The following is a 21,199-nucleotide window of genomic DNA, read 5'->3' on the forward strand; positions in this document are numbered from 1 at the left end:
CGCCTAATCGTGCCAGGGGCACAGCCAGTACTTTGTGGCGCAATTTATTTATATTCCTATTTCTCCCACCAAAATCAACTCTTCTCTGGCTTTGAAATCTCAGTGTGTAACACACAGTAATGGTTCAGTAAATATTTGTTGGATGAACAAATGAATATGAAAATAAAGAGAGAAAGGTACTGGGAAAGGTGGTGCACACCTGTAATTCCAGCACTTTGGGAGGTTGAGGTGGGAGGATTGCTTGAGCCCAGGAGTGCAAGAGTAAGGTTAGCTGTGATTGCCCCGCTGTTCTCCAGCCTGGGTGACAGAGCAAGACCTCATCTCAAAAGAGACAGACGGCCAGACAGCCAGACACACACACACACACACACACGCACAGAGGAATACATGAACTACAATGTCACCTTCAACAGGACCCGTATATATTTGTAATTTGTTGTGAGGTTTTCAAATCTTATTCAGGTGTTGAATTGCTGGTACCAAAATTCGAAGTCACTTTTTTGTTGTTGCAATTTTATAACTTTACTTGATATATTTGACCATCAGCGATTAGTTCTCATCCACATTGACTGTCTATAGATTTTTGAAAGTGGTAACAGATACATAGGTAACCAAAATATAGAGCTTATTTGATGAATCTTTATCCTCATTACGTTTTCTGGATGACCACACGTGGATTCAGTAGGGGACATTCCTTATTCCTTTGGCCCAGACAGCTTTGTTGAGCCTGGTATCAATGCACACATCTGGAGTTCCCATCTCTTTCTTGGCAAATTTCTGAATCTCTCTGAGTGCCCGAGAGGCACGCTTCTTGAAGCCCACTCCATGGATGTGCTTGTGAATGCTGATGGTGTATTCTCAGGTCACCATCTCATTGATGGCAGAACGGCCCTTTTTCTTCTCACCACCCTTCTTTGTGGGATCCATTCTGCCAGGTCCAAGTTGGAAAGGAAGTGAAGTCACTTTTAAAAAGGCAAAAATTCAGCATGTGAACTTTGTGTTCTAGAGAAAGAGGTGTGCTGAGAAGGCCCCGAGGGAGCAGCCTTCAGCAGGAGGGCAGGTGGTGAATGCTTTTTTCTGGGTAGGAATGTGTGGTTCTCAAAGGAGAGGCTGCCTTTGGGAATGGGGGGGAGATAGGAGAAGAGAAGTGATTGCAGCCTGAGCCAATTCTGAGCGAGCTCCTGGATGTCAGCATTTGGCCCTGCATGGGTGGCAGGAGTCCCTGGAGGGAGAGCACTGGCAGAGCCTGTGGTCCATGGGTCTAGGAGCTACTGCTCATCACAGTGTGCTGGCTTCGTCACAGGCGGGATGCCACCCCCTACCAGGCTTACCCTCACAGTGGTTCTGGGGACGATGCACACAACTGGCCCCTCACTGTGTGAGTTGGCGGAGACACTGTCCTACCTGGGTCTGGGATTCACTTGCCAAACTGCTTTGTGTTCATCTTTAAAGTTGCTTCAAAATTTGCAGGGAGAGCTTGCCAGGAGGCAGCATGGAAAAAAAAAAAAGGTTACTCAGAAGTTAGGTGTGCCACCATGGAATTTACCACATTACCTTAGGTTAATAAATAAAAATAAAATTCTTACCAACATGAAATAAGAGGCCATGGGAGCAGGCAGAATGTCATGGTCTTGCAAAAAGTGATGAGGCTGCCGGCAGGTGTTCCAGCCAGGCACTCCCTGCTTTGACATCTCCGTAAAATGCAGGGTTTTCTGCAAAGAGAGTCTGAGGGGATCAGTGTGTCCTTAACATCTCAAATACCAATGGCAAAGAGGAACTTAGGAATTCTTAATTGCAAAACTATGTCACATAAGAAGGTAGCAATATAAAAAACCTCCACATGGTAGAACTTAAAGAAATCATGGTGAAAAATCTAGACTGACCCGCTCATTTTCAGATGAGAACACAGAGGCATGGAAAGGCCCCGCAGTGACAGAGCCCATCTGTTGCAGAATTGGGATTGCTGCCCCCAGTCTGGCCTCTTTCTGCTATATTGTTGCTTCTTCTGAAATAACAAAATAACAATTTTATGATTTATAAATATATCTAGGCATTCCCATAAACCTCCACCCTCATAGGTTCCTCGCTGGGAATCTCCCTGTAACAAAAGGCAAATTAACAAGAGAGAAACAAACAGAAGTTTAACAGTATGTGTATCTCCTGGATACCTGGGCGATGACCCAGAACAGTGAGGAAGTCTCTAGAGTAGATCCCAAAGAGCTTAAATACCATCTCTGTGTCTTTGAAGCTAAGGAAGAAGGGTGCCTAAGCCTGGTGGTTCTGGAAAAGCTTTCTAAGTTTTTCTGCGAGGTGCACTTCATAAATTGTGCTGAAACGTGATCACCGGCATTCAGAGGGACGAGGTTCTTCCTGAAGGGATTCAGGTGGACCTGGAACCGTGTCACTGGAAGAGCTCCTCTGGGTGCTCACCTGAAAATGGAAAACTGTCCCGAGAAGCAAAGCACTGAGGACTTGGGACCGAGGGGTGTCCTCAGGCAGTGCAAAGGGACATGCCCTTGGGGACAGGAGCTGTGCTCGGCCCTGCCTTAGAGAGATCAGGAGCAGGCGCTTTGCTAAAGGAAAGGACAGAGTGGCTCTGGAAAATCTGTCCAGAGTGGGAGGGGATGGAGGAGAATACTGGGGCCAGGGGTTGTGGCTGACCTGCAACAGCCAGTGTCACACGCAAGGGCCCAGCCCAGTGTCTCATCCCACATGCTGAGGACGTCCAGGCATTCAGCTGGCACTGATTGCATCGGACACAGAGCCCAGGAGCCTGGCCCAGTCACGAAAGCACAAGGCCAGCCCGGGACAAGAAGAAAGAGCCGCGCACAGAGCTCCGGGCTCTCACGGAGACTGAGAAGCAGCGCTTGGTTACAGGCCATGCTGGGATTCCCAGGGGCAGTTGGGACTCTTAGTTGGGTCATCAGCAAAACAGGCATACAAACATTTTTAAAAACTCACCGAAGTTCTGATTTTGCAATGAAAATATGGACGAAGGCCCTTTGCATCCCATGTGATTACCTGCTTGTCTGTTTTTGTGGCACCACAGTGTCCTCAGTGCTGAGGGCCTCTCAAACCTCATGATGTGGCTAAGAATGAGGCTCGATGAGGGTTCTGGAAATAGAAGACAAAGAAAGCAAAACCTCATTAGGCTTTTGGGCATTCAGGAAAGAATGTGCACTGAATTTTCCTTTTGGTGCCAAGTAAAACTGAAGATGCCCCCATTTTTGCCAGAACTCACCCTCCCAGCGTTTTCACACCAGTCTCCCCTTCTCTAGCGTCATCTCCCATCCAGAGGGCTGAGAAGGCAGGGTTAGGCCCCCCCGTTTGCCTTATGATCACGTTTCTGTGGCTTATTCTCCAACAAAATCCATTACTCCTGGTGCCTCTTTTCTGGTTTCATCTCTCACAGCTTTAATTTGTCTTCATAAAGATTGTTCCGGCTGGGCACAGTGGCTCACGCCTGTAACCCTAGCACTATCGGAGGTCGAATCTGTAGGATTGTTTGAGGCCAGGAGTTCAAGGCCAGTCTGGGCAACATAGCGCTGTTACCAGAAAGGAGTCCCATCCAGACCGCAAGACAGGGTTCTTGGATCTTGTGCAAGAAGGAATTTAGGGCGAGTCCACAGTGCAAAGCGAAAGTAAGTTTATTAAGAAAGTAAAGTGGTGAAGGAATAGCTACTCCACAGACAGAGCAGGGTGTTCTCGAAAGTAAGGGGAGAAACGCGTCCTCCCTGAGTACAATTCTTGTTTATATACAGGATTAAAAAAAGATCATGGGGAGATGGACTCTGCTACAAGGGTTTGTGATAAAGGGTTAATTTTCTTAATTTATTTTGCAAGAATCGATACTATTATTTTTTAAGCAAAATTAGGAATGCCCCTATTCTCAAGCTATTGAGATATCAGAAGACTCCTAAGTCTGGGTCTGTTTAGTAAATGTTATCAATCTGTTCCCTTAACCATAAACATCCGAAGGCTAAGAATCCCTAACTTTCTAGGAATGCAGCCCAGCAAGACCCAGCCTCATTTTTCCTAGCCCTCACTCAAGATGGAGTCGCTCTGGCTCAGACACTTCTGACAGGGAGCCCCAGCTAGAAACCTTTGAATGGTGGAGCAGAAAATTGTTTTCACTCCTCTACACGAGCACCTTCCTTCTCCCAGTGACCTAGGTTTATGCCAAGAGAAGTTTAGAGTGTTTCTTCTCTGGCAAGTTAGCGTTTTTGTCAGTTATTTGGTCCTGTAAATCTTCCTTTTCCAGTGGCTTCTGAAATCTGTATTTTCATTTCCCCAAAAAAAATTCCTCTAGAATTCATGCCTTTATGTTATTTCCTGTTTGGCAAGTAACAGTGTCAGTTCATACATGTTTTGGGGGCAAAATGATGGAAGAAAGCCCATTTGCAAGCCAGCATCAGAGAAGGGGTAACTGGGAGGCAGGGACAGTGCGTGAATTACCCGCAGGGTGTAGCAGGCCCTCAGCACAGGCTGACTGAATGCTAGTTAGAAGGAAAAGACAGGAGAAGACACCCACCTGGCCTTTCTTCCAGTCTCTGATCTTGCTAATCCAGCCTATGCAACGTTCATAGATATTCACGTTTCCAGGTTATTCCCATGTTCAGAAAGTTCAGTCTCCTATTAAATAAATCCTTTCTGTGTCATCCAAGGAGTCACACACTTGGCTGCAAGGCAGAAGACAGGGCAGTGTGTGTGTGGGGGGGGTGGGGTCTCTGAGTTCATGTGCACGCGTGTGTGCGTACCTGTGGTGGGTACTTAGAAAGAAGATGGGACTAGACCGTGAGGAGATGCGGGGAGCACAGGGAACAGCCCCGCCAACTCACCATTTCCCCTTGGTATTTCTCTGGGTCACTGAGGCTTTCTGAACCTTGAGAAGTGTGATTTGACAGATCAGGGAGCATTTCCACGTATACAGGGCAAGTTTGCCCTGGGGTGACCTCCTGTGTTGGGAATTCCACCCAACATTTACCTCTGGCAGAAGATCTGCCTTCAGCAACTGCCCAGGGTTTACAACGTGGCTTGGGACCACTCGCTGGGCTTCTGGGGATGCCATCTCCTGTGGGGTCACTGAGTTGAGAGGGGCCAAACAGAAGAGAGGGCTGGTCAGAGCCCGCCCCTGGAGCGGGCGTGGAGCCTTTGCCCAGGGAGCTCTAAGAAGTGGGCTCTGAACCTGCCCAGATGGAGGAAGAGGAAGCAGCGCTGATTATTATTATTAATTTATTTTTTGGACAGCAACCCTATCAAGCAGCCTGATATCATGAGAATGGACAGGGAAAACACCCAGCCCTCTGGTGATCAGACACCATCCTGGTTGGAGTCCTGGGACCACAGCCGACTCCCTCTAGCTGCGGGCAGGCAGGTGGCCTTGTGTTTCTGTCACTGAGCTTGAAAACATGCAGAGGCAGGCCTGGGGCCCCGGGAGAGGATTCTGTGGGCTCTGAATCTATTTCTGATTTCAATGGCAGAAGGAGGGAGACAGAACAGGGTTTTGACATCAGTTCCACTCCTTAGCTATTGCAGTCACTTGTTACACAGACAGGGAAGGATGCCTTCCCTCCTAGATCAAGCCTTCATGATTTCAGCCCATTTCAGGAAGCCTTTTCCTCCCGTAACCACATCCATATCCGCAAATGCAGCAGGGCTGGCTTTGTCAGTGAGCGAGGTGAAATCAGCAGAAGGTGATCTGAATTTTAAAACGGTCTGCTCACGGCTGCTGAGCCTGGACTCTCCAGAAGATGGTAGCAGCGTGACACTGTCACCCAGGAGTCAGGCTTTGAGGGGACTAATTCCTCTTATCTGAGCCTGTATTACTTTGCACTACCAGTAAGAATATTCACTGTACTAGAACAGTAACAACAGGATGGGTCTTTTGTTCAATATGATTGAATTGTATGGTGGAGAAAGAGGAAAAACATACTTTTCCCATGTTCTCTAATTCAAGTGCTGGGTGTTGTGTTCCAATTTCCAGAAAATACATCTTGCATATGCTGTTGGAAATCTTTGCTTCAATAATGAATAAGATCCACTGCTTGAAAATTTGCTTTTGCTGCAAGAGCTGGGAAACTGAAATTTGGGTTTTCTCATGTCTACTGTAGACTTTCAGTAAGAAGTTCTTAATATGTTGTGTGTTTCAGAAGGGACACTCATTTTTGGTTTTTTGTTTGTTTTCTAGTCAGAGTCTTGCTCTGTCACTTAGGCTGGAGGGCAGGGGTGCGATCTCGGCTCACTGCAACCTCAGCCTCCCAAGTTCAAGCAACTCTCCTGCCTCAGTCTCCCGAGTAGATGGCATTACAGGCACATGTTACCACACCTGGCTAATTTTTGTATTTTTAGTAAAGACGGTGTTTCACCATATTGACCAAGCTGGTCTCAAACTCCTGACCTCATTATCCACCTGCCTTGGCCTCCCAAATTGCTGGGATTACAGGCGTAAGCCACCGTGGCTGGCAGACACTCGTCTTTTTCTTAGATGAGGGAAGCTTCAACTTAATTGTTTCAGTGATAGTTTAACAGTTAATTTTATTCCTAAAAAGATGTCGTTTAGTAGGATTGCATATGCTTTTCTCATTAATATAAATAGACCAGAGTAATTATACTTTGGTCTATTTATATTAATGAGAAGTATACGTATATTTTGTGTAGTAATTACTAATTGTAAATGTATATATTTATACTTTAAGAATAAATTATACTATAAACCTCTGATATATAAATATGGATCACAGATCTCACATAGTAGGAAAGTTCTTTCAACTTAATTTCATTTTATATTAAGACTGTAGACAACTGCTGTATTAAAGGTCTGTATCGTAGCCAAGTGATATTTTTAAAAGCAAGCCAGTCAATGGCTGGCTGTTCCTAGCTGGCAAAGCCTGAAGCTAATTCTGAAGCACAGGGCACCTTCTGTTAGCAGATTGTCCTGAGTGATGGAAATGGCACTTGGGATGAATGCCAGTTTATCGGGATTACCTGAAATTCCTTAGAGAGCATGGTGGAAAGGATCAGCTGTTCTCTGGGAGTGGAATACGCTCTTATTCTCAATAATCCTCTGTCTGTTCTGTGCTACTGTGGGTCATACATCTAGGGAACGTCATTTTCACATTTGCTTTGACTCAGCTGCAGAGAACCCAAGTCACAGTCCCACCGGCAAAACTTCTCTAGGTAGACAGCATCTCCGAATGGCATACAGGAGGGATGACTAGGGGGCTGGAAGCTCTCACCAAAGTCACAGTCTCCCTTTCCTCAGTTTCCTTGTTTGTAAACTAAGGACTGGAGAGACGTGGCATCTAGGAGCCCTCTCGGTTTTAACGTTTCAGTCTTTTTCTGGAGGTATTAGGAGAGAATTAATGATTTATCACCACCTCCTCCATTACTTCTGTCGAACTCTGCAGAAGTAAAGGAAAGCATCGTCTCTTTGTTTCAGCACATCCACACAAGCTGGCTAGAGACCCCACACTGAAGAAGCCTAGGACGTCCACAGACTCCCTGAAATCTAAGTCCTCATTTTTAACATACAGCTTTTAATACTAGCTTGGTAAATCCCAGATCCCTGCAAATGTAAATATTTTATTTTCTGTAACTACATTCACAGTAGCAGTTCTCTGAATCTGTGTATTGCTCCTGGCAGGAAGCAAATGTCAGCTCATTCCTGTGTAATTGATATGTGACATCTTAGTTTCAAGACTCAGCCAAAGTACTTACTAATAGATTTAGATGGATGTGGATCTTTCTTTTCTCTCATCCTCCAGTGGGAAAATAGGAAGGTTAGAACTCAGATGCTTTTTTTTTTTTTTTTTTTAATGCTCTTGTAGTAATTTTGGAAAGAGATCAAATTTTTGAAAAGAGAAAGATCAAAACAATATTAAGAAAATAATGAGCTGGGCACTGTGGCTCACGCCTGTAATCCCAGCACCTTGGGAGGCTGAGGCAGGCAGATCACAAGGGCAAGAGATTGAGAACATCCTGGCCAACATGGTGAAACCCTGTTTACTAAAAATAAAAAACTTAGCTGGGCGTGATGGTGCATGCCTGTAGTCCTAGATACTCAGGAGGCTGAAGCAGGAGAATCGCTTGAAGCCGGGAGGCAGAGGTTGTAGTGGGCTAAGATCGCACCACTTCACTCCAGCCTGGTGACAGAATGAGACTCTGTCTCAAAAAAAAAAAAAGAAAAGAAAAAATAGTGGAATATGTATATATATCCATCATCCATGTGTATATGTATACATGGACGATGTTTTTTTACTTGTCTGTTTAGTGAACACACGTTTGTTGAATTGATTTGGGAGGTAAGGTGATTTTAAAATCATTTTTATCACATTACAATAAACAGAATTACATATCAAAGCACCTGAACAATGCATGGGGCACAGTCAATCAGCAAATGTTAATACCATTTTTTACAGCATGTACTTTAAGGGTGATTATTTGTAATGATCTCAGGAACATCTAGATTATTTGCATGATAACGGCTCACATAAAGAGACTACAGATAAGCAGACTGTCTTAAATAAATGTTAGCTAGTTTCACTCAGGGTTTTCTCAGACTAGGGTCTGCTGAGACCTAGTATCTTTGAAGATGAATCATCCTATTAGTGAGAAAATGAACTTGGCTCGGGTAGCCCATTGCATCCTTTTTGGTTTTCCTTTAAGTTCAGGTACAAAAATCTCTTCTCTCTAGAAGAAGTAGAACGTGTTTTACTCCTGAAAGGGATGGGCCCGCCTGTCATGGTAGTTGGCAAGACTTGCTAGTGGTTCCTACAGTTTCACAAGAAGCTCTGTGCAAACAGAGTCTTATCTCCTGGCTTATTAGCTGTGTCTTCTCTTGATAGTTCCCAAACAGTAGAAGCCCAGCCTTTGGGATGGGGCTAAAGAGAGAGCAGAGAAGCTCTATCCATTCTCAGGGGCCTGCAGATGTGAACCAGACAGGGAAGAGTGCTGAGCACCAGGACCCTGGGACCTCGGTGCTCACTGATTTTAACAGACGCAAATTCAGTAAGTGTTTGACAAAAGCACAGTATTTTTTTAAAAAAGAAAAACAATGTCTTTTCATTTGTAAGATTGCTCTGAAGAAGTAAATGTCAGTGTAATGCAAGCTATAGCCTATTATATTCTCTGTCACCATAGCTACTGATTTAGTGAGTGATCTTAACTCTTCAGAGCATCAACATTGAAGGGCTTTATTTTCCCATTAACAGCCATTAACTGTGCTCTGTTGAACACCACCACTCCATTCTCTCAGAGAGGAATCTTGCTTAATGACATATTAGTCCAGTCATATAAACTTAGTGTTTTCAGTTACTAGAACATTCTTATTCTAAAAATAACTAGTCCTGTTCATTTTTTTTAAATACATTCCTTTTTTATTGAAGTATACATTGAAAACTATAAAACCCATTGAAAAGAATATAAAGACATAAATAAAAGGGAAGACATTCATGTTCATGGATTGGAAGACTTCATATTGTTAAGATAGTAATACTCCCTAAATTGATCTACAAATTTAACATGACCTCTATTAAAATCCTGGCTTTCTTTTGCAGAACTTGACAAATTATTCTAAAATTCATATGGAAATTAATAGGACTCAGAATAGCCAAATGAAAAAGAAGAATAAAGATGGAAGACATTTAACTCCCAATTTTAGAATGTATGTTAAAGCTTCAGAAATCAAGGCAGTTTAGGGTTGACATGAGTATAGACATATAGATAAATGGAACTGAATTTGGAATCTGGAAATGAAGCCTTATGTGTATGATCAGTTGATTTTTGACAAGGTTGCCAAGACCAGTCAATATGGAAAGACTAATCTTTTCAACAAATTGTAGTGGAACAACTAGATACACACACACACACACACACACACACACACACAATTTGATCTTTACCTCACACCATATACAAAAATCAACTCAAAATGGATCACAGACCTATGTGTAAAAACTAGATGTCTTAGAAGAAAACTCTTTTGCTTTTTTGTGTCATATCTAAGAAACATTGCCTAATTCAAAGTAAAAGAATCTCTACCTTGAATTAGGCAATGATTTCTTAGATATGACACAAAAAAAAGCACAAACTTCAAAAGAGAAAAATAGAAGAACTGGGCTCCATCCAAAGCAAAAATGTTTGTGCTTTTAAAAAGTCATCAAAAAAGTGAAAAGACAATTCATAGAATGGGAAAAATATTTGCAAATTATATCTGATAAGAGACTTGTGCCAAAATATATAGACTTTTTTACAATTCAACAATAAAATTTAAGTAGACATTTCTAAAAAAAAAATACACAACTGATCAATATATACGTGAAAAGATACTCCACATCAAGTCATTAAGGAAATGCAAATCAAGATCATAACAAAGCATCACTTCTTTCACACTGTGGTAATTAATATAAAAAAGACAATAACAAGTGTTGATGAGAATATGGAGAAACTACACTCCCTGTACATTGCTAGTGGGATTTTCAATGGTGCAGCCATTTATCAGTTCCTCAAAAAGCTAAACATATAGCTACCATGTGACCCAGCCATTCAACTTCTTGAGGGTTGAAAACATATGTCTATACAATCACCTGTACATAAATGTTTATAGCAGCGTTGTTCCAAACAGTCAAAAAGTAGAAGCAACCCAACTGTTCATCAACTGATGAATGGGTTTTAAAAATGTCGTATATCTACACAATGGAACATTCTTCAGCATAACAGAGGACTGAAGTACTGATTCATGCTGCAACATGCATGAATCTTGAAAACATCATACTAAGTGAAAGAGGCCAGTCACAAAAGGCCTCAACAAAGTGAAGAGAAAACTCACAGAATGGGAGAAAATATTTGCAAACTATCCATCTTGTAAGAGATTAATAACCAGACTATGTAAGGAGCTCAAACAACTCTATAGGAAAAAATATAATGATCTGATTTTTTAAATGGGCAAAAAAATCTGAATAGACATTTCTCAAAAGAGACATAAAAATGGCAAATCGATATATGAAAAGGTATACAACATAATTGATCATCAGAGAAACGGAAGTGAAAACTGCAATGAGATATCATCTTACCCCAGTTAAAATGGCTTTTATCCATTTTAAAAGACAGGTAGTAACAAATGCTTGCAAGGATGTGGAGTAAAGGGAAACTTCATACGCTGTTTGTGGGAACGTAAATTAGTACAACCACCATGGGGAACAATATAAAGGTTTCTCAAAAAACTAAAAATAGAGCCACCTTATGATCCAGCAATCCCATTGCTGGGTGTATACCCAGAAGATTAGTATATCAAACAAGTACCTGCATACACATGTTTACTGTAGCACTATCACAGTAGCAAGATTTGGAAGCAAGCTAAGTGCCCATCAACAGACAAATGAATAAAGAAAATGTGGTATATGTACACAACAGAGTGCTAGTCAGCCATAAAAAATAATGAGATTTTGTCATTTGCAACAACATGGATGGAACTGGAGGTCATTATGTTAAGTGAAATAAGCCAGACACAGAAAGACAAACTTCACATATTCTCATTTATTTGTGGGAGCTAAAAATTAAAACAATTGAACTCATGGAGATAAAGAATAGAATAATGGTTAGCAGAAGCTGGGAGAGGTAGTGGGGAGTGGTGATTGTTAATGGGTACAAAAATATAATAAGGTAGAATCAATAAAACCTAGTATTTTGTAGCATAGCAGTGTGACTACAGTCAGCAGTAATCTATTGTATATTTAAAAATAACTTTAAAAGTATAATTGTATTTTTTGTAAAACAAGGAAAAGATAAATGCTTGAGGTAATGGATACCCCATTTACTCTGATATAATCATTATACATTTATTTCTGTATCAAAATATCTCATGAACCCCACACATATATTCACCTTCTATGTACCTACAAAAAATAAAAAAATTTAAAAGCCCAAGCAAACAAAGGCCTTATATTGATTCCATTTATGCAACTATCTAGAATGGGCAGACCCGTAGAGACAGGAAGTAGATGAGTGATTGCCAGGACCTGAGGGGCAGGGGAAGAGTAGCAGCTAATGAGTATGAGGTTTCTTTCTGCAATGACAAAAGGGTTCTGGAATCAGATCATGATGGTGGTTGCACAACTCTTGAACTAGATTACAAATTACTAAATTGTATACTTTTTGAAAAGAATGAAGTTTATGGCACAGTATGTGAATTATATCTCAATAGAGTTGTTATAAAAATGTATACACCTATGTAATCAATGGATTGTTTCTAAGCTTCAACCTCATGCTCAATTCCCGTCTCTACTCCAATACCCCCACTAGACATGTTCTCTCCTTCTACCCTGTTCCATGTCCTTCACTATGCGGGGAGGGAGAAGAGAGGGAACAAAAGATGACTGCCTTCTCCTTTGACTGTCCCTTGTAGGTGGCCATGTGCTCCTTGATTGTCCATAATTTTTGTTCTAGCTCATTGTCTGTGCAGGCTTGATAGAGACAGGTAGAGGCCACAAAAGGCTCTACCAAGTAAGAGCTCATCTCTTCCAAAGTTTTCTAAACATTGAGGGTGCTTGAGAAGCTTAACAACATTTTTGGGTGGTTCATCACCTAGTGGCATCAGCCACTATTCCTCTAATGTGTATGACTCTGGGGTCCTACACATTCCCCTGTCCCTAGTGGGACTCCCTAATCTCATAGCCCTCAGACAGTAACAGGTTGTGAGGATAAGGGAGAGGTCTAAAACACAGCCCCTGCCACCCAGGTACTTACAATCTTCTTGAGGAAATTGTATTGGATATTGTTGGTTGCCAACCCAGCATCAATTTCCCAGTGCCCCTTCCTTGTTCTAAACAGAACGCTGATTTTGTTCCAGTATGTACCCTATTATCAGCTCTAGGGTCACCTTCATTAGACTAAACCAGTCCTTGTATTCTTCAGTGCCAGTGACAGGTTTAGACAGAACTATGACTACATTTGGGCCGATGACACATAAGAAGTGGTTTGCTGGAAGTTCTAGGGACATCCTTTCTTACTCTCCTGGGAAATCTAGTAGTAATTCTCTCTGCAAAAATAAGAAAGGATGGATGTAGCCTGGACTGCCATGATCAACCAGGTCCCCTAACAAAGCGATTCAGCTGACACTGAATCCCACAATGTGTACAGTAGAGGAGACAGATTGAGAAGCCGTCAAAGCTGAGGCTGAGCAGTTGGGTCAACCAACCACGAATCTCTAAGCTTCCCCTTCAGCGTGGCCATGCATTTCTTTAAACGAATTTGACTTGGATTTTCTGAAATTTTCTTTTCTTTTTTCTTTCTTTCTTTTTTTTTTTTTTTTTTCTTTGGTCTCCTGGGTGATTCTCCTGCCTCATCCTCCCAAGTAGCTGAGACTACAGGTGCACGCTGTCACGCCTGTCTAAGCTTTTGTATTTTAGTAGAGACAGGGTTTCACCATGTTGCCCAGGCTGGTCTCAAACTCCTGAGCTCAGGCAATCCACCCACCTCAGCCTCCCATAGTGCTAGGATTGCAGGCTTGAGCCACGGAACCCAGCCAAAATTTTCAATCAAAAGCAAATCAACTGAGTCAGAAGCAAAACACAGATGTCAAGAGCAAACCCACCAGTTACAGGAGGAGGATAATCCAAACTCAGACCTGCTCTTTCTTCCTTCTCTCACTGGGAGCTTAATTAGCAGTGTGTCTTCACCCATGGAGCAATTAATTAGGAATGCTGTCTACCGAGTGTGACTTTCTCCTTCCTAAGGAAGTTTCTTGTGTTTAGATCAATACCACTCTGACACTAGGGCAGGAACTTTGTTTAGCAGCTCTCGGGGGAATGTGTTGCTTCAGCTTCTCTTCCACCTTCTTTACTTTTTTAAAGTTGATATACAACAGTGCAGGTTGGTGAGTTTTTACACATGCATACACCTATTTACCAGCCACCCAGATGAAGGTACAGAAAGTTATCAGCACCCTAAAGGGCTCCTTCTTGCCTCTTTTTCCTTCTTGCCCCACCACCGGCAAAGTCCAGCACCTGTTCTTTTTCTACCATCACAATTAACGTTGTATGTCCTTGATCTTCAGATAAAATGGGTCAGTCAGCACGTGCCCTGTCAGGTCCGATTTCCTTTGTTTACCATAATGTTTGTGAGTCATCCACGCAGCCTGTTCGTCAGTAGTTTGTTCTTTCTTGTTGCAGGGTAGTGCTCTGTTCTTTAGTATTGCCGTAGGAATTTATTTTTCTCTTCGGTTAATAGATATTTAGATTTTTTTAGTTTGGGGGTATTATGAATAAAGCTACGGTGAGCTTTCTTATTGATGTTTTTCTGTTAAGACCTCATTTATGTTGAATATATACCTACGAATGAAAATCTTGGGATGTATGTACATTCTGTTTTTGTAGAATGCCAGTTTTCCAAAGGAACCATTTACATCCCACGGGCAGTATATGCGAGTTTTGGTTGTTTCATATCCTCTCCATCACTTGGTATTGTTAGTATTAATTTTAGCCATCCTGTCGGGGGCGGGGGGTGTAGTAATATCTCATTGTGTTTGTTTTTTCTTTTTATTTGTGTATTATTTTTTATTACATTTTAGGTTTTGGGGTACATGTGAAGAACATGCAAAATTGTTGCATAAGTACACACGTGGCAGTGTGATTTGCTGCCTTCCTCCCCCTCACCTATATCTGGCATTTCTCCCCATGCCATCCCCCCCCCAACAGCCACCCCCCACTGTCCCTCCCCTATTTCCCCCCAACAGACCCCAGTGTGTAGTGCTCCCCTCCCTGTGTCCATGTGTTCTCATTGTTTAACACCCGCCTATGAGTGAGAACATGTGGTGTTTGATTTTCTGCTCCTGTGTCAGTTTGCTGAAAATGATGGCTTCCAGGTTCATCCATGTCCCTACAAAGGACACGAACTCATCGTTTTTTATGGCTGTGTAATATTCCATGGTGTGTATGTACCACATTTTCCCTGTCCAGTCTATCATTGATGGGCATTTGGGTTGGTTCCAGGTCTTTGCTATTGTAAACTGTGCTGCAATGAACATTCGTGTGCATGTGTCCTTATAGTAGAATGATTTATAATCCTTTGGCTATATACCCAGTAATGGGATGGCTGGGTCAAATGGAATTTCTATTTCTAGGTCATTGAGGAATCGCCACACTGTCTTCCACAATAGTTGAACTATTGTGGAATGGTTACATTCCCACCAACAGTGTAAAAGTGTTCCTATTTCTCTACATCCTAACATCTGTTGTCTCCAGATTTTTTAATGATCACCATTCTAACTGGCGTGAGATGGTATCTCAATGTAGTTTTGATTTGCATTTCTCTAATGACCAGTGGATGATGAGCATTTTTTCATATGTTTGTTGGCCTCATGTATGTCTTCTTTTTAAAGTATCTTTTCATATCCTTCGTCCACTTTTGAATGGGCTTGTTTGTTTTTTTCTTGTAAATCTGTTTTAGTTCTTTGTAAATTCTGGATATCAGCCCTTTGTCAGATGGGTAAACTGCAAAAAAATTTTCCCATTCTGTTGGTTGCCGATTCACTCTAATGACTGTTTCTTTTGCTGTGCAGAAGCTATGGAGTTTGATTAGGCCCCATTTCTCTATTTTGGCTTTTGTTGCCAATGCTTTTTGGTGTTTTGGTCATGAAGTCCTTGCCTAGGCCTATGTCCTGAATGGTTTTGCCTAGATTTTCTTCTAGGGTTTTTATGGTGTTAGGTCTTATGTTTAAGTCTTTAATCTATCTGGAGTTAATTTTAGTGTAAGGTGTCAGGAAGGGGTCCAGTTTCTGCTTTCTGCACATGGCTAGCCAGTTTTCCCAACACCATTTATTAAACAGGGAATCCTTTCCCCATTGCTTGCTTTTGTCAGGTTTGTCAAAGATCAGATAGTTGTAGATGTGTGGCATTGCCTCCGAGGCCTCTGTTCTGTTCCATTGGTCTATATGTCTGCTTTGGTAGCAGTACCATGCTGTTTTGATTACTGTAGCCTTGTAGTACAGTTTGAAGTTCGGTAGTGTGATGCCTCCTGCTTTGTTCTTTTTGCTTAGAATTGACTTGGCTATGCAGGCTCTCTTTTGGTTCCACATGAAGTTTAAGGTGTTTTTTTTCCAGTTCTGTGAAGAAGGTCATTGGTAGCTCGATGGGGATAGTGTTGAATCTGTAAATTACTGTGGGCAGTATGGCCGTTTTCACGATATTGATTCTTCCTAACCATGAACATGGAGTGCTTTTCCATCTGTTTGTGTCCTCTCTTATTTCATTGAGCAGTGGTTTGTAGTTCTCCTTGAAGAGGTCCTTTACGTTCCTTGTTAGTTGTATTCCTAGGTATTTTATTCTCTTTGTAGCAATTGTGAATGGCAGTTCATTCTTGATTTGGCTCTCTTTAAGTCTGTTATTGGTGTATAGGAATGCTTGCGTGTTTTTGCACATTGATTTTGTATCCTGAGACTTTGCTGAAGTTGCTTATCAATTTCAGGAGACTTTGGGCTGAGACGATGGGGTCTTCTAGATATACAATCATGTCGTCTGCAAATAGAGACAATTTGACTTCCTCCTTTCCTATTTGAATACACTTTATTTCTTTTTCTTGCCTGATTGCTCTGGCTAGAATTTCCAGTACTATATTGAATAGGAGTGGTGAGAGAGGGCATCCTTGTCTAGTGCTAGATTTCAAAGGGAATGCTTCCAGTTTTTGCCCATTCAGTATGATATTGGCTGTTGGTTTGTCATAAATAGCTTTTATTATTTTGAGATATGTTCTGTCAATACCTAGTTTATTGAGGGTTTTTAGCATAAATGGCTGTTGAATTTTGTCAAAGGTCTTCTCTGCATCAATTGAGATAATCACGTGGTTTTTGTCTTTGGTTCTGTTTACGTGGCAAATTATGTTTATGGACTTGCGTATGTTGAACCAGCCTTGCATCCCTGGGATGAATCCTACTTGATCTTGGTGGATAAGCTTTTTGATGTGCTGTTGCATTCGGCTTGCCAGTATTTTATTGAATATTTTTGCATCTATGTTCATCATGGATATTGGCCTGAAGCTTTCTTTTCTTGTTGAGTCTCTGCCGGGTTTTGGTATCAGGATGATGTTGGTCTCATAAAATGATTTGGGAAGGATTCCCTCTTTTTGGATTATTTGGAATAGTTTTAGAAGGAATGGTACCAGCTCCTCTTTGTATGTCTGGTAGAATTTGGCTGTGAACCCGTCTGGACCTGGGCTTTTTTTGGATGGTAGGCTCTTAATTGCTGCCTCAACTTCAGCCCTTGTTATTGGTCTATTCAGGGTTTCAACTTCTTCCTGGTTTAGGCTTGGGAGGAGGCAAGTATCCAGGAATTTATCCATTTCTTCCAGGTTTACTAGTTTATGTTCATAGGGCTATTTGTAATAATCTCTGATGATAGTTTGAATTTCTGTGGAATCTGTGGTGATATCCCCTTTATCATTTTCTATTGCATCAATTTGGTTATTCTTGCTTTTCTCTTTTATTAATGTGGCTAGTGGTCTGTCTATTTTGTTGATCTTTTCAAAAAACCAGCTACTGGATTTATTGATTTTTTTGAAGGTTTTTTTGTGTGTCTCTATCTCCTTCAGTTCTGCTCTTATCTTACTTATTTCCTGTCTTCTGCTAGGTTTTGAGTTTTTTTTATCTTGCTCCTCTAGCTCTTTCAATTTTGACGGTAGGGTGTCAATTTTAGATCTCTCCTTTCTTCTCATGTGGGCACTCATTGCTATATATTTTCCTCTAGAGACTGCTTTAAATGTGTCCCAGAGATTCTGGTATGTTTTGTCTTCATTCTCATTGGTTTCGAAGAACGTCTTTATTTCTGCCTTCATTTCATGGTTTATCCTCAACATTCAAGAGCAAGTTGTTCAGTTTCCATGAGGCTGTGTGGTTCTGAGTTAGTTTCTGAATTCTGAGTTCTAACTTGATTGCACTGTGGTCTGAGAGACTATTTGTTATGATTTCTGTTCTTTGCATTTGCTGAGGAGTGATTTGCTTCTAATTATGTGGTCAATTTTAGAGTAGGTGTGATGTGGTGCTGAGAAGAATGTGTATTCTGTGGATTTGGGGTGGAGAGTTCTGTAAATGTCTATTAGGTTTGCTTGCTCCAGGTCTGAGTTCAAGTCCTGGATATGCTTGTTAATTTTCTGTCTGGTTGATCTGTCTAATATTGACAATGGGGTGTTAAAGTCTCCCACTATTATTGCGTGGGAGTCTATGTCTCTTTGTAAGTCATTAAGAACTTGCCTTACGTATCTGGGTGCTCTAGTATTGGGTGCGTATATATTTAGGATTGTTAGCTCTTCTTGTTGTATTAATCCTTTTACCATTATGTAGTGCCCTTCTTTGTCTCTTTTGATCTTTGTTGCTTTAAAGTCTATTTTATCAGAGACAAGAATTGCAACTCCTGCTTTTTTTTTTTTTTTTTTTTTTTGCTCTCCATTTGCTTGGTAAATCTTTCTCCATCCCTTTACTTTGAGCCTTTGTGTATCCTTGCATGTGAGATGAGTTTCCTGGATACAGCACACTGATGGATTTTGGCTTTTTATCCAATTTGCCAGTCTGTGTCTTTTGATTGGGACATTTAGTCCATTTACATTTAGGGTTAATATTGTTATCTGTGAATTTGATACTGCCATTTTGATGCTAGCTGGCTGTTTTGCCCATTAGTTGATATAGGTTCTTCATTGTCTTGATGCTCTTTACCATTTGGTTTATTTTTGGAGTGACTGGTACTGGTCATTCCTTTCTATGTGTAGAGCATCTTTCAGGAGCTCCTGTAAAGCAGGCCTGGTGGTCAGGAAATCTCTGAGTACTTGCTTGTTTGCAATGGATTTTATTTTTCCTTCACTTATGAAGCTTAGTTTGGCTGGATATGTAATTCTGGGTTGAAAGTTCTTTTCTTTAAGGATGTTGAATATTGGCCCCCACTCTCTTCTGGCTTGTAGGGTTTCTGCTGAGAGATCTGCTGTGAGTCTGATGGGCTTCCCTTTGTGTGTAACCCGACCTTTCTCTCTGGCTGCCCTTAGCATTTTCTCCTTCATTTCAACCTTGGTGAATCTGACGATTATGTGCCTTGGGGTTGCTCTTCTTGAGGAATATCTTTGTGGTGTTTGCTGTATTTCCTGGACTTGAAAATTGGCCTGCCTTGCTAAGTTGGGGAAGTTTTCCTGGATAATATCCTGAAGAGTATTTTCCAACTTGGATTCATTCTCTTCGTCACATTCAGGTACACCTATCAAACGTAGATTAGGTCTTTTCACATAGTCCCACATTTCTTGGAGACTTTGTTCATTCCTTTTTACCCTTTTTTCTCTAATCTTGCCTTCTCATTTTATTTCATTGAGTTGATCTTCGACCTCTGATATCCTTTCTTCTGCTTGGTCAATTCAGCTGTTGAAGCTCGTGCATGCTTCGCGAAGTTCTTGTGTTGTGTTTTTCAGCTCCATCAATTCACTTATATTCCTCTCTAATTTGTCCATTCTCGTTAGCATTTTGTTAAATCTTTTTTCAAGGTTCTTAGTTTCTTTGCGTTGGGTTAGAACATGTTCTTTTAGCTCACTGTAGTTTCTTACTACCCACCTTCTGAAGTCTGATTTAGTCATTTCATCACTCATTCTCCATCCAGCCTTGTTCCCTTGCTGCTGAGGAGTTGTGATTCCTTGTAGGAGGAAAGGTGTTCTGGTTTCGGCTGTTTTCATCCTTTCTGTGCTGGTTTCTTCCCATCTTTGTGGATTTATCCACCAGTCATCTTTGTAGTTGCTGACTTTCAGATGGGGTCTCTGAGTGGACGTCCAATTTGTTGATAATGAAGTTATTTCTGTGTCTTAGTTTTCCTTCTAACAGTCTGGCCCCTCTACTGTAGGACTGCTGAGGTCCATTCCAGGCCCTGCTTGCCTGGGGATCACCTGCAGCAGCTGCAGAACAGTAACGGTTGCTACCAGTTTCTTTTTCTGCTATCTTTGTCCCAGAAGCATACCCAGTAAATGTCAGTCTGATCTCTCCTTTATGAGGTGACTCTTTGGATATACGGGGGTCAGGGAGCTGCTTAAGGAGACAGTCTGTCCTTGACATGAGCTCAAGTGCTGAGTTGTGAGCTCCGTTTTTCATTCAGGGCTGCTGGGCAGGTACGTTTAGGTCTGCTACAGCAGAACTCATAAACACCTTTTTTTTTTCCCCAGGTGCTCTGTCCCAGGGAGTTAGGGCTTTATTTGTGAGTTTCCATTGTGCTGTTGCCTTTTTTTCAGGGCTGCCCTGCACAGCAAGGAGGCAGCCTAGTCATTGTCTGCCTGCAGAGGCTTTGCTAAGCTGCTGTGGGCTCCACCCGACTGTTGTGTGAACTTCCCTGCAGTCCTGTTTATATGGGTGTAGTTAGAACTGTCTCAGCATTGGTGGCCCGCCTCTGTAATGGTGGACTCTGGCTGTAATGGCAGGTTGCCTTGGCAATGGTGGGTTGCCTCGGCAACAGCAGGCTGCCTCAGCAATGGTGGACTACCTCCATAATGGTGGACACCCCTCTCCCACAGAGCTGGACCGTCCTGGGTTCAGCTGTGCTTGCTGTGAAACTCTCAATACAAAGAGTTTCTGATTCCTGTTCTTTTGTGGGGGCGGGACCAGCCGAGCCTGACCACCTGGCTCCCTGCCTCAGAGCCTTTTGTGTTTTAGTTGAAAGGTCGACTCTCTCCGTTCCAACAGAGCCTTTTGCGTTTTAGTTGAAAGGTCGACTCTCTCCGTTTCAACAGGCGACTGGAACAGGTGTTCCAGTCGCCTGTTGGAAAGGCACTGGGATCTTTGTGATTTCCCCTGTGGCGACTCACTGCACTGGCTTAAATAGTGGCGCTGAGATTCATGAGGCTTTTTTTTTTTTTTTTGCCCAGGAATCTCCTGGCCTGGCTCCCTGTTTCAGACTCCTTTTTAGTCAGATGAATGGGTGACTGCGCCTTCCCAGGGCTCCAATCGCCAGCTAAAAGGGCACCCGGACCAGTGTATTTTGTATGGAGAACTGCTGTGCCAGGTGCCGCAAAGTAGCCGCGGGGGCCAAAACAGCCATGGGGACCGAAACGGCCACTCCTGTCAAAACAGTCTCACTGGCGACCCGGGGGCTCCTCCACCTGGGAATCTCCTGGTCTGTGGGCAATAAAAATCCATCTGGAAATGCGGCATCCACTCACCCTCTGCGCTTTCACTGGGAGCTGCAATCCTGAGCTGTTC

At 42.2% G+C, this 21,199-nt stretch overlaps 1 pseudogene; it reads right to left on the bottom strand.

Annotated features, from left to right (window-relative positions):
• Positions 1 to 549: 549 nt before the first annotated feature.
• On the bottom strand, positions 550 to 927 carry LOC120365689 (large ribosomal subunit protein eL31-like; annotated as a pseudogene).
• Positions 928 to 21,199: the final 20,272 nt, after the last annotated feature.

The sequence above is a fragment of the Saimiri boliviensis genome, chromosome 16 (assembly GCF_048565385.1).
Source record: "Saimiri boliviensis isolate mSaiBol1 chromosome 16, mSaiBol1.pri, whole genome shotgun sequence".
NCBI lineage: Eukaryota > Metazoa > Chordata > Mammalia > Primates > Cebidae > Saimiri > Saimiri boliviensis.